The sequence below is a fragment of the Seriola dumerili genome, unplaced genomic scaffold (assembly GCF_002260705.1).
Source record: "Seriola dumerili isolate Sdu_G_001 unplaced genomic scaffold, Sdu_1.0 BDQW01001001.1, whole genome shotgun sequence".
Taxonomy (NCBI): domain Eukaryota; kingdom Metazoa; phylum Chordata; class Actinopteri; order Carangiformes; family Carangidae; genus Seriola; species Seriola dumerili.
In genome coordinates this window covers 2730-18134 of record NW_019175256.1, presented here as the reverse complement: position 1 = coordinate 18134, position 15405 = coordinate 2730, and positions in this window count along the sequence as shown.

The window sequence follows — 15405 nt, the reverse complement described above, 5'->3', positions numbered from 1 at the left end:
TAATTTATTTGTGTTTAATTAGATTCAAACAAAACAGATCCACAATGTTGAATGAGGATAAAGTTTCACAGGAAGTTTAATGTTTTTTATTGTCTGTTTATTAACTGATTCACTTCAAGAACCAACATAAATTCAAATTCAAATTGAAATATAAATATAAAAAACTACTTTACATGCTTAAACATAAACATTTAGTACAAACATTAAATGTTTGTCAACATCACTAAATAAATGGATAAAAACATTTGTGTGAACAAAACAAAATAACATAATTAGAAAACCTATAAAGTAAATTAATAAAAACAAAAAGTTGACTGATAATCTGCATAGGTGAAATAAGTGTCTCTAACCCTGTAAGGCCCACTGTTGCAATATTACAACGTCACACTTAACCATCCTAAAAAAAGATCTCTGAATGTTTTTTTTTCTAAAGTCATAGTCAATGGGTCCTATTGTTTATCCTCAAAATGTCATTGGATAGAATAGGTGTTTATACATCCGGTCATATGACCATGAACTCACACTACTTGCAAACTTTTCTTTGAGCTCATACCCTTGTTTCACTGGATTGGATTTGTCAAGATTCAAGTAAGTAAATTACCTGAAATATTTCTATTGGTGTTTATCAGCATGTCTAGAACTTATTGTGGAAATCAATCATTGCAATGTTACAACACTGGGTCTTTGTGCTAGTTACAATGGCCTGTGCACCTGACACATTACATGGAGACATTGAACTTCTCACTAGTTCACGTATGGAAAAAAATATCATTAGAAATATAATATATGCATTGATTCACTGTAACTAAGTTCTATATGTGTTTTATGTTATTTTTGTAGTTTAGACCAGAATTGAATAAATGAATCAACTGTTTTTGGTATCTGAAACTCTATTTGTAGTAGCATTTAAAACTCGATCAGCATCTAATCAGTTTATCCTGGGCTTTTTTTTAGCTTGTGTGTTTGCCCAATAGCTGCTTGTTGCATTAGCAGACTGGAAGTGGGTTCTGAATGTTCTGGGACGGGTTGGGAGATGCTTGTTGCTTTGTTCATGCCAACATTGCAGACCATTCTCACCTGTCCCTGAACAATGCAACAGGCATTTGTTCTGGGGGATGGATGCATGCATCCCTTTTAATATGATAATAGAAGGCATGATACGCCAGACAGAGTGGTGGAAGTTTTCAGAGTGAAGATCTAAGATCTTATCCTAATGTTTTCCACAGTCACACAATACTGTCTATCTATTCTTCCAGGTTATCTACTACAAATAATACTCATATGTATCTTGTATATGTATGTCTTTTTTTTTCCATTTCAGAATGCCACCAGCATGGAGAGATTGTCTGTACACTGTCACTCTACACTCTTTGGACTATGACAAAATTTAGTTTTGTCAATAGACCAAGTACATTGGTAATGTCAATTTTATCCTAAGTTTTTTATTAATACAGGACTATTCATAAAGATATGACTGTTGTGTTATTATTATTCACAATGTATACTATTATGGGGTTAAACAGGCAGTCAACCCTGCAAATGAAGCCTGAGTTTGTTCTGTATATACAGTGCTGTATATACAGCACTGTATATATATATATATATATATACAGTACTGTATATACTGTGCAAAAGTTTTAGGCAGATATGAAAAAACGCTGTAAACTAAGAATGCTTTCAAAAATGGAAGTGTTAATAGTTTATTTTCATCAATTAACAAAATGCAGTGAATGAACAGAAGAGAAAACTGAATCAAATCAATATTTGGTGTGACCACCCTTTGCCTTCAAAACAGCATCAATTGCAATATTACAACGTTTTCCTAAAAACTTACAAAAACGTAAAAAAATCTAAAACACTTTAATTTCTGCATCAGAAGCCTCCTACAACAACATCTGGAAGGTGAAAACATTTTTTGCTCATTTTTTTCTATGTCTGGGTTGTACAGGGCTAATTAGATTCAAACACTTTATCTCTGTTAATGTATTTAAAGAAGGATGATTATTTAATAACAGTTTCCTGTAAGTTTCACAGCAGCTCACTGATCAATAATTAACAGCAGCCCCTAAAGATATGATCAGCTCTGATTAGGATCAGTTGTGGGCTCCACCCACACCCATAAACACATTAAACAAACCAGTCAAACCATTAACCATTTCTTGGGTTAATTCTGTTGTGTTTCTTAATATTTAAAAAACATACATTATTTTTCTAATTATTTTGTCAATGTTTTTATTACTTTTTATGCCTTACTATACTATGACGATTTTGACTCTTCATGGAATTTCTTTTACATGACTTTTTATGACATACTATACTATAAAGATTTCATGACTTTTTATATAATTTCATTTGCATGCATTTTTATGACTTACTGTACTATGACAGCAAAATCTCAAATTAGTAACATCAACACTCTATTGATATTTGTTTGTTCCTTATATAGGACAAGTAACACCAAAAGGACTGATTAACACTAAGGTGTGAATCCTGGCCTCTCTGTGCCATGCATGAACACACACACACACCAACCTCCCTTCCTCTCTCCCTCTGTAGATAAGAGTCATAAACTACAACCCACATTCCAATCCTGGGTAGTGACCAGCAGAACAATCTTCACAGACACACCTCTGAAGAATAATACATAATTAAATATCTTAATGTTCTGTAACTCTTGTGATGTTTGTATGTAATAGTTCAATCCCAAACTTCTATCCTATAGAATGTTTGAAATGTAAGATGTAGACTTTAAGACAATGTCTTTCAAGTGACCATTGTGACCACTGTCAGCATCCTTCACACAAAGTTACACACTACATGACATCCATATTATTACTATTACAGTCAAAGAACTGCTGTGTAATCCACATTTATAGACTATTAGCTTTAGGAAATGTTTATTATGTTGTATGATCAGTTAACCACTTGTATTATGATATATTTCAGGTTTGAAGGATGGAACATGAAATCCATCCATAAATCCAAAATTATTCATACCCCTGGCAAATTTTGACTTAAAGTTACTTTTATTCAACCAGCAAGTTTTTTTTGACCGGAAATGACACAGGCTTCTCCCAAAAGATAATAAGACGATGTGCAAGAGGCATCATTGTGTAAAAAAATATTTCTCAGCTTTTATTTGCATTTGATCAAAAGGGACATGTCACAGTGTATGAAAGGAAGATGTAGTGAAAGCATGCAACTGTATCTGCAATTAATAAAATTAAATTATTGATAAATGAGAATTTACACCAGCAGGTATGCACTTTTTCAGGGTAAAATAACCCTTTGGCATGCATATGCAAATGCATAAAGAAATGATTATATACATAAAGGAAATGCAAAATAAAAATACTGTAATAAAAAAAAGCAATTTCTGTTTTGTTTTAAATTCATTTGGCATTTCTACATTTATTTTTTATAAATTATTTCATTTTAAGGTTTATTTATGTATGTATTCATTCATTTCTGTATTTCTACATTAATTTATTAATTGATCTATTTCTACATTTATTTATTTCTTTAATTCTATTTGTGTATGTTAATTAGGTAGGCGGTTCGTTGTCAGTCTAAAGCCGGATTGGTCGTAGCGGCATGATTGATTGGATGGATCTGCTACTACTGGCTTGACTGATACCCAGGAGCTTTGCCTTTCCACTGTGGCCAACTCAGCGACTTTGATGCTAGATTTAGTGACTTGTGAGACTCGAGTGACTTTTTTTCATGAAGCACTGAGCAACAAATCTAGTGACTTTTTGAACAAAATTTCACTACTTTTCCTCAAGGAGAGTCTCCAGTGCTGCCTCGCAGGAGGCAAGTCCCTCCCTTTTAAAAAGGTGTCGCCCACGCTCTGTAGTTGCATTTAATTTGTTAAGTTATATTATAGTAAGGCATAAAAAGTCATAGTATAGTAAGGCATAAAAAGTCATAAAAAGTCACAGCATAGTAAGCCATATACACTTGTAAGATAGTAAAGTATAAAAAGTCATCAAAAAGTCATTGTGCAATAAGAGGTTAAAAGAGATTTAAAAAGGCATAGTATAGTAAGGCTTAAAAAGTCATAAAAAAGTCACAACATAGTAAGCCACATACACTTGTAGGATAGCAAGGCATAAAAATTCATAAAAAAGTCAAACCATAGCTAGCCATTTGAAGTGATATTATAGTAGGGTATAAAAAGTCATAACAACAACATAGTATAATAAAGAATAAAAACATTATAGTAGGCGGCACGGTGGTTCGGTGGTTAGCGCTGTCGCCTCACAGCAAGAAGGTTCCGGGTTCGAGTCCCGACTCGGACGCGGGGTCTTTCTGTGTGGAGTTTGCATGTTCTCCCCGTGCTTGTGTGGATTCTCTCCGGGTACTCCGGCTTCCTCCCACAGTCCAAAGACATGCAAAAATGGGGACTTTGTCTAGGCTGATTGAATACTCTAAATTGACCATAGGTATGAATGTGAGAGTGAATGGTTGTTTGTCTCTGTGTGCCCTGCGATGGACTGGCGACCTGTCCAGGGTGTACCCCGCCTCTCGCGACCCTACTAGAGGATAAGCGGTAGACAATGAATGAATGAATGAACATTATAGTATAGTAAGACATAAAAAGTCATTAATGTCATAGTTTAGTAAAGCATAAAAAGTCATAAAAACAACATAGTATAGTAAGGCATAAAAAGTCATAGTATAGTAAGGCATAAAAAGTCATAAAAACAACATAGTATAGTAAGGCATAAAAAGTCATAGTATAGTAAGGCATAAAAAGTCAAAAACGACATAGTATAGTAAGGCATAACAAGTCATAGTATATTGAGGCATAAAAAGTCATAGTTTAGTAAGGCATGAAAAGTCATAAAATCAACATAGAATAGTAAGGCATAAAAAGTCATAGTATAGTAAGGCATGAAAAGTCATAAAATCAACATAGAATAGTAAGGCATAAAAAGTCATGATATAGTAAGGCATAAAAAGTCATGATATAGTAAGGCATAAAAAGTCATGATATAGTAAGGCATAAAAAGTCATGATATAGTAAGGCATAAAAAGTCATGATATAGTAAGGCATAAAAAGTCATGATATAGTAAGGCATAAAAAGTCATGATATAGTAAGGCATAAAAAGTCATAGTTTAGTAAGGCATAAAGAGTCATAAAAACGAAATAGAATAGTAAGGCATAAAAAGTTAATAAAAAGTCATAGTATATTAAAGCATAGAAAGTAATAAAAAAAAGTCATGATATAGTAAGGCATAAAAAGTAATAAAAAGTCATAGTGTTGTAAGGCATAAAAAGTAATAAAAAAAGTCATAGTATATTAAGGCATAGAAAGTAATAAAAAAAAGTCATAGTATAGTAAGGCATAAAAAGTTATAGTATAGTAAGGCATAAAAAGTTAATAAAAAGTCATAGTATAGTAAGGCATAAAAAGTTAATAATAGGTTGTAGTATAGTAAGGCATAAAAAGTCAAAGAATAGTAAGGAATAAAAAGTCATAAAAGAGTCATAGTATATTAATGCATAAAAAGTAAAAAACAAAAGTCATAGTATAGTAAGGCATAAAAAGTCATAAAAACAACATAGTAATGTAGGGCATAAAAACGACATAGAATAGTAAAGCACAAAAAGTCATAGTATAGTAAAGCATAAAAAGTCATATTATAGTAAGGCATGAAAAGTAATAAAAAAAAGGTCATAATATAGTAAGGCATAAAAAGTTATTGTATAGTAAGGCATAAAAAGTTAATGAAAAGTCATACTATAGTAATCCATAAAAAGTCATAGAATAGTAAGGCATAAAAAATCATGAAAAAGTCATACTATAGTAAAGCATAAAAAGTCACAGTATAGTAAGGCATAAAAATTCATAGAAACGGCATAGTATAGTAAGGCATAATAAGTAATAAAAACAACAGTATAGTAAGGCATAAAAAGTCATAGTATAGTCAGGCATAAAAAGTCATGAAAAAGTCATATTATAGTAAGGCATAAAAAGTCATAGTATAGTAAGGCATAAAAAGTCATATTATAGTAAGGCATAAAAAGTCATAGAATAGTAAGGCATAAAAAGTGATAAAAAAAGTCATATTATAGTAAGGCATAAAGAGTCATAGAATAGTAAGGCATAAAAAGTCATGAAAAAGTCATAGCATAGTAAGGCACAAAAAGTCATGAAAAAGTCATATTATAGTAAGGCATAAAAAGTCATAGTATAGTAAGGCATAAAAAGTCATAGAATAGTAAGGCATAAAAAGTAATAAAAAAAGTCATAATATAGTAAGGAATAAAAAGTTATTGTATAGTAAGGCATAAAAAGTTAATGAAAAGTCATACTATAGTAATCCATAAAAAGTCATAGTATAGTAAGGCATAAAAAGTCATAGAATAGTAAGGCATAAAAAGTCATATTATAGTAAGGCATAAAAAGTCATAGAATAGTAAGGCATAAAAAGTCATAGTATATTAAGTCATAAAAAGTGATAAAAAAAAGTCATATTATAGTAAGGCATAAAAAGTCATACTATAGTAAGGCACAAAAAGTCATAAAAACAACATAGTAAAGTAAGGCATAAAAAGTCATGGAATAGTAAGGCATAAAAAGTCATAAAAAAGTCATAGTATATTAATGCAGAAAAACTAATAAAAAAAGTCATAACATAGTAAGGCATAAAAAGTCATGAAAAAGTCATAGCATAATAAGGCATAAAAAGTCATGAAAAAGACATAGTGTCGAGTTATTCAATTCAAAACTGCCTGAACTCGACCAGGCGTTGCACAGAGGACACAGGAGTCAACTCATTCCACTTTTCCCTTTTTATTTTGATTCCTCAGAACCAAAATCAGTTGATCATTAGATAGTAGAAGTAGGTAGTAGATAGTGGATAGATAGCTAGGTTGAAAACCTTAAAAGAAATAAACAGAAATTAGTATCAGCATTTTAAATCATATACAGGATCATACACACCCCATTCTAAATGAAATTGAATTAAATCCTCAACCAAATCAATCATATAATTTCATATCTTCCTAGAAGACAATGAATGAGATCTATACATACCAATGGCGTCTCTGTGCTTCACATCACACCCAGGGCAGACAAAAGGCTGCCCAGGTGCTCCCTACAGGTTAATCAAGCTGCTGCTGCTTACTCTATGTCTGAAAAGGTGATCACTCAGACCCCCTACTGCCCTCTCTGGCAGATATCCTAAATACACTACCAAACACCAAATCCTCACCCTGAGAGGAATATATATATATAGAAAAAGCATAAAAGAGAACATAATTTGACTCAACACTACCCAGGGCGGCCCTTCGGAAGAGAGCGACTCAGAAGGCTGGGGCTGACATATGTTACTCAGCGTGACGAGCCGAGTCCGTAGACACCAAACTTGTGGACTTTGGACAAACTTTTCTGTTGTGACATTCACACTAGTCTTAATGGTGTGGCACCTCAGCATATGAGAGATGACCCATGGCGTCTCTTTGGAAAGGAGCAACTCAGAAGGCTGGGGCTGACATATGTTACTCAGCGTGACGAGCCGAGTCCGTAGACACCAAACTTGTGGACTTTGGACAAACTTTTCCGTTGTGACATTCACACTAGTCTTAATGGTGTGGCACCTCAGCATATGAGAGATGACCCTTCGGAAGGGAGCGACTCAGAAGGCTGGGGCTGACATATGTTACTCAGCGTGACGAGCCGAGTCCGTAGACACCAAATTTGTGGACTTTTGACAAAATTTTTCGTCGCAGCAACTTTGCGTCAGAGACGTTTAACGAGGCATCCCTCCGGCAGGGAGCGACTTAGACGCCTGGGGCTGACATATGTTACTCAGCGTGACGAGCCGAGTGCGTAGACACCAAATTTGTGGACTTTCGACAAACTTTTTGCTGTGTGTCCTCAAGTGGTCAGTCCTGGGCATGTGTGATGGTAGGCTCCCGGAAAACTCCGTAGCTTTTCGCTTGGGAGGGGGGAATAATCGGTGTGGGCACCAAACAATCACAGACATTATATTTAATTTTAATTTTAATTTTAATTTTAATTTTAATTTTAATTTAATTTTCATTTTCATTTTCATGTAATTTACATTTAATTTTCATTTAATTTTATTTAATTCAATTTAATTTAACTTTATTTTATTTTATTTTATTTTATTTTATTTTATTTTATTTTGATTTTAATTTTAATTTTAATTTTTGCCGTTTAGGGATTTTGACAGGCGGCACGTGAGAAGCAGCCTGAACGTTGAACACCGAGGCATAAGTCAGAGATGACCGGTATTCTGCTGCAGAGGAGAGGGGGGAACTGGGACAGGTTGGCNCTGTGTGTCCTCAAGTGGTCAGTCCTGGGCATGTGTGATGGTAGGCTCCCGGAAAACTCCGTAGCTTTTCGCTTGGGAGGGGGGAATAATCGGTGTGGGCACCAAACAATCACAGACATTATATTTAATTTTAATTTTAATTTTAATTTTAATTTTAATTTTAATTTAATTTTCATTTTCATTTTCATGTAATTTACATTTAATTTTCATTTAATTTTATTTAATTCAATTTAATTTAACTTTATTTTATTTTATTTTATTTTATTTTATTTTATTTTATTTTGATTTTAATTTTAATTTTAATTTTTGCCGTTTAGGGATTTTGACAGGCGGCACGTGAGAAGCAGCCTGAACGTTGAACACCGAGGCATAAGTCAGAGATGACCGGTATTCTGCTGCAGAGGAGAGGGGGGAACTGGGACAGGTTGGCGAGGTTAAGCCACCGGGCATGCCTCGGGTCAGTAAATGTGGTACTGTCCAGTGACGGTGCGCCATAACGCACTCTGATGTGACCAACACTCTCCGCGTGCCATGACGCACGGGTTCCAGTCTGTGGGAAGCCACTCAACACTGGAATGCCCTCATGTGGAGGTGACCGAGACGGATTGCGAGGATGGCAGAAGCACATCAGTCCCAGTAGTCGAAGACACGATCTGAATTGAACTGATTTGGATGAAAGAGGGCCAGACACGCTCTGAAAATCTGTATTCACTCCGCCGAGAGTCGCGCTCTGAAAGACACCGAGTCCAGACACGCCAGAGAACCGGGGAGGGAGGACGGCAAACTGAAGTCTTTACCCCCCGCCAGATGGTGCTCAAAACCTAGGGTGGTGCCGCGAGTGTTCCATTCCTCCCGTCTGAAGGAGAGAGGGAACCCGCTAGCCACAGCAAGAGCCGCCTTCTATGGTACTGAAGAGGCGGGAGTGGATTTTATGCTTATTTATTGATTCCACAGTTTACATGCATGCTTTTATATATATTTTTGCTTTTATTTATTTGCATGATTTTATTTATAATGATTTTGTTTGTATTATTGCTGTGTTTTGATCATTGTTTTTTTAGTTTTTTTATTATTATTATTAATATTATTATTATTATTATCATTATTATTATTATTATTAGGGTTAGGGTTAGGATTAGGCACGGAGTCAACCTAAATTTCACACAACATGCCTCACATTAAGATCGATCTCATATCCCGATCACAGCTATATCTGAATATGTTGGAAAATTGCCATTTGGGGAGCTCCTGGACATTGGTTTCGAGACTTTCGAGACTCTCGAGCCTGTCTTCAGATGAGTGGGGGATGGGCAAATTTTCAACTTTGTCTTAGGACAAAAAAAAACATATTTTCAGAAAGCCCTAAGTAGGGTGTAGGTTCAACTGTTTTGCGCAGGCCCAGAAGACCTCTATGTCATATTTAGAAAAATTATCTACATAACCAATTTTTAATTTCACACTTGCTTTGAGACCACACTTATACACATGCCTAGAAAGCCTATTACAACCAGGCTACGAATATGTCAATACCAGATCTCGGTGTAGTTCCTTCCTCAAGTTATTGGCCATCAAAGGTAGCCAAATTCCAACATTTGAACCTTTGTAACTTCACTTAGGAATCAGCTAAGAACATGGGAGAAAGTGCGTCACGGAGCACTCTTAACCATCTACGACTTAAGCAGGTTAAAATTTAGATGGGACAACTTATTGCCACAAAAGTGCTCAGAAAAACATTCCGCTTATGTAGCATATTGCCCTCTTTTTAGTAAATATAGACCCCACGACAGAATTCATCTAGGTAGTTTCCCCGTAATGTTACAGTGTGGCAAAAATGAGAAAAATTGACATGGAAAAATATCCATTATTGTAAGATTGGTCCACTCATAGATTGAAATTTGAATGTGAACTTTGGAACTTTTTAGGCTCAGGGTTAGTCATGGAGTCAACCTAAATTTCACACAACAGGCCTCATATTAAGATCGATCTCATATCCCGATCATAGCTATATCTGAATATGTTGGAAATTGCCATTTGGGGAGCTCCTGGACATTGGTTTCAAGATTTTCGAGCCCGTTTTCAGACAAGTGGGGGATGGGCAAATTTTCAACTTTGTCGTAGGACAAAAAAAAACATTTTCAGAAAGCCCTCAGTGAGGCGAGGGCAGGCGTACATGTCCCACCCACATTTTCTTTTCTTTAGGGGTACTACGAGGTGAAATTTTCCTCCACATTGAAACTTGCATCTCAGTAATGAAAGAACACAGAGATGTAGGACAGACACAATTGGAAAGCCTTCAGGGATCAAATTCCCCTCAATGTCCTCCTTACTGAAGTATTTCAGAAGAAATGAAGGTAAAACTTCCCTCCATATTTACATCTATGGTTGCTACCTATAGATGTAAATATGGAGGCGCAATTTTTGTGCGCCTCCATATTTCAATCTATTCAATTCAGGCGACCTCATGAACTTTAGCATCACTCATGGGGCACTTCCTGTTAGTCCACAAGCACATAAATGAACTCAAGCCATCAGAGGGATGCCAGCTATCAGACAAAATCGGTTGCAAGTCCGTAGCTCATTGTATGGCCGAATGAGGCCCCAAAATGTTGGTTGACCAGGCCCATATTGACCTTTATTGTGACCTCTTGACTTCTATTGCTAGTCAATGGAGGGCACTACAGAGACGGGCCATGGTGTTCCTGAAAGCTCTTGAAGTGTTCTCACATATGTCAAAATTAGCACTCTAGCTCATTGTTTTGTCCTGAAATTCCAAGGGGACATCAACTTCACAGAGGACATCAAGACTCATAGATCCTAAGACCATCTGATCAAAACAGGCAAATCGGCCTAACTCGGACATATAGACATAGAGCAACAAGCGAGGCGTCGACGGAAAGGGCTCGACGAGCTGAGTCGAGCAGTGCCGTAAGCAAGCCGGTAGACCCTTTCTGTCAAGAGCTAGGGGGCGCCAAAGTTTGACATTTTTCACCATGTTGAGTGCTGTATCTCTGTAAAAGAAGGTGTGAGGGATGGGTAACATACATCATTGGAAAGCTCTTGAAGAGCTCTATCACATGTGTCAGTGCCATCTAGGTGGTGCTGTTCTGGAGCAAACTCTGCGACTGAAGGTGCTAGAGATGCAGGAAATGGTCTTCCTGAAAGGCCTTGATTAGGTGATTGTAAAATTGCCCTCAATGTCCCCCTTAAGTATTTCAGATGAAATGTAGGCAAACTTTGTGCGCCTCCAGATTTCAATCTATTATCCTAGCGCTTTAGCAGGTTACTTAGCCACACCAAACGCCTCTTTTTTTTACCAAGATTTCACATAAAAACTTTTGAAAGAATGTGTCTACGGTCTTTAAGAAACACTTGAAACCAGTTCCTGCTAACACATGGACCTCGTTTTAATAGAATTACCACACTTTGATAAGAACTTTTATCTTTTAATTATTATTATTAACTATTGTGTGTAACAACAACAGATAAACGTAAATTGAAAACATTTAAATGTAAAACAATGCCAAGGCTTGGAAACAAAGAACAAAGTACATTGTTAATCAGTGTACCATAGAATTAAGTACACAATGATCAAAATACAGTTGACAGCCAGGTAGATAAGCAAGATAATGACCAGTTAGCAGTAATCAATGCCACACTGCTGAGAGGTGGGCAAAGAAAAGCACATGGTAGTAGGCTCCCTGAGGTCAGTAGGCTCCCTGAGGTACGTGTCTACACGCACGGAGACATTAGACTCATTTTGGCACCTGCTGCGACCTATCAGCGGCATCAGCTTGACCAAAGCGGGAGGCGGGAGCACCACCATGTGCATGGATTCTGGGTCGCGGGGGTCATCCCCATAGGGGGTGCGGCAGTGGTCCCGGTCGGGGGAGATATCATGCATCCGTCGATCAGCTCAGCCAGGCATGGTCGCTTAGACTTGGCGACCTGCTCGTATGGGGGCTCCGGAGACAGCTCAAGACAGGGCGCCGACTGGGACCCGTTGGGCAGCTCGTAGATCGGGGGTGGTAGTTGCATGTCGAACCTGGGTTAGGTTTAGGCACAAAGAAGGGACTGGTTAGGTTGGGGTTAGTAAAAGCGTCTCGGTCAAGTGCAGAAAGAATAATGTCAAATCCGACAGGTAAGGACTGCACTTGTATCAAGGTCAAATTCCACATTTATTATGCATATTAGTATTATGCGCCATTTGAGCACTTTAGCATGTTACTTAGCCACACCAAATGCCCCCTTTTAAAACTCCCAGTGGCTTTTGACCATCCTGGAGGGCTGTAAACCATTGATTTAGCAGAGCTACTTATCTGTGTGTGCACAACCGTGTGGTGATGAGATGACAATATGGCCGACTTGACCTTTGACCTACCATGTTACCCGCCACCATGTAATAGATAGAAATCTGGAATTATTCCAAATTCTCATCAAACTACTGCTTATGGACTAGATGACAATTTGGAAGTTATTGACAGAGTCACACTGTTATGTGTCAAAATCAAACTCCTACGTAGAACTCAATGCTCAGAACCTTTATTTTCCAAAAAAACTCCAAACCCCATTCGATAGAATGAAATTTGGAATATTCCACATTTCAATCTATGAATATTCCAGAGTTCAATCTGTGACCAATTCATTAAAATAGATGAGAATTTGGAATTCCATAGATTGACATATGGAAGGGACAGATGGGGTAATTCCCAGAGTTTGTGCAGCGTCAGAGCCTCCAAAATTTGACTCAGAGTACCTAGGACCAAGCCCTACCACATATGTCAGGTACAGCTCAATTGACAGCTTTTGAAATTTTGGGGTCACAAAGTTCAAAGTTCAGTGTCAGCCATTTTGTTTTCACACGCGGGAAAGCTGTATCAGAATGGTAAGTTGCTCTGACAAAAATACTATATTTTGAGTGTTTCTAGCCTCTCTGGACCGCTATAGGTTATTTGACTGTTTTCGGAAGACTTTGCACACAAGTTTTAATGGTTGTTGAAAAGGTTTATCAAGAAATGAACATTTTAAAATGTTCGTTCAGTTTTAGCATTAGCATGCTAACGTGTAATGTAACAAATTAAAATCTGGACCCGTATGTTGGCAGGTTCCATATTTTCATCTAAAATAGTTACAAAAATCCACGTCAGTCTATTTGATTCAAATTTAAACTCTGTTCTCTTAAAATCTGCAGATTCCAATCTCGAGAGCATTTCACCAAAGGCGTCCTCCTTATCGAAAGCCTCTGATCACCAGGCTCAAGCTATGGCATTTGTTCATGACCCTCTCATTGCCTTTCACTGCAAAACCATCTCATGGACTGCAGATAGTGTCACGGTCATTATCACCTACATATGCGGCAGTGGGAGACGACGTGACCCTCAGCTGTCACTTCACCTTTGATCCTGACGACTTGGGAGGAATTGATATTGAGTGGAGCACCAAGCCTGCAGACATACAGAGAGAAGAAACAGTGGTTATCTGGTATGCTGGAGATCATCGCATCTACAGTGATTTTGATCATCGATTTCAGAACAGAGTTCAGTTTGTGTCTCCAGATCCTGAAAGTGGCAATGCTTCAATAACCATCAATGACTTGAAGCTAACAGACTCTGACACCTTCCAGTGCAAGGTTCGAAAACTTCCTGGAATCAGCAGCATCCTCATTCGGCTGGACCTGAGGTTGTGGTTGAGATGGGTCAGACGGAGGTGCTCAGTTGCATTGGCAGTCAAGGTAGCCCCCCAATGTGGTACACATGGTTCACGGAAAGCAGAGAAAAGATGCTCCCTGGTGACTTGTTTTTAACAATCACCGGAGAAGATGTACTTGGTCCCTATGTCTGTAATGCTGAAAACCTTGTGGGTTCGGAAACATGCACCGCAACACTCATAATGAAACCAGCAGTTAGTAATGTAGCAGTTTCAGCAGCAGTCACAGTCATTGTCCTCCTGATCATCATCATCTCAGCCATTGTATTCTTTTGTTGCAAAAGAAAAAATGTGGAGAACTTCGGAAATGAGATCAGAGAAGATGAGCTGCCTCCCCACAAATGGCTACTGAAGAAGAGGCAGCAGGCTGTGCCTGAAAGGATTGTCCTGGAAAGAAATCAGGTAGGTAGTATGATGTGAACATTATACTTGAAATTACATGTGGAAGTCAGTATATGTGAATGTGGAGGTCGATAGATGAGAATGTGGAAGTGCGTAAATCAGAATCTGGAAGTCAGTATATGTGAATGTGGAAGTGTGTAGATGTGAATGTGGAAGTCAGTATATGTGAATGTGGAAGTCAGGTCATCAGTATATGTACAGAAGGAATGGAGCAATTGTGAAAATGTGTTCAATAACGTTCATATTGAAAATCTCTCCAAAGGTGAAAGACATGATGGACATCCTGGAGAAAAACAGCAAAAGGAAGTCTGAAGTCTATGAAATTATGGTTGGAAAGTGTGAAGTGGAAAGTGTCTATGAGACAATGACTGACATATCTGCCTCTGTGACTGGATGTCAAATCGAGTGAAGTGAAATAATTGTTGAGCATGCACGTTTGTTTGCAAACTCACAGGCTTCCTTGAAACATTTTGAGACCAATTTGTTTGTTCTTGTTTATTGAGAATACTTTTGTAGTTCTACATTGAAATATAGGTTTATATATTTCAAGGAATTTGTTGTTTAGTACATCTGGCTGATGTTTATCATAACATTTGTTTTGGGTGAAGAAAATTCATGGGTTGTGCCCTGATGTTTGTTTGGTTCTTCCAATGTAACAGTGAATATTTTATTTTCTATTGAAAATAGAGCTTTGTATTGGGGAAAAAAAGTAACATATTCAATTACCTTTTTTTTTGTATTTTATACAACACAAAAAGGACAAATAAAGAAAAGAAAGAGGGAGGAAGAAGGCTGATTCCAAGTCCATGTGCAAGCTTACAGATTGCTGTATCAAAGACACGTGGTTGCATCACTCTAGGTACATGTAATAATGAGATATCAAGCACTTCAAAGGCTCATATTTCAAAGACGAAGCTGGGTAGAAAGCTGATTCCAAATCCATGTGCAAGCTTACAGATTACTGCATCAAAGACACATGGTTGCATCCC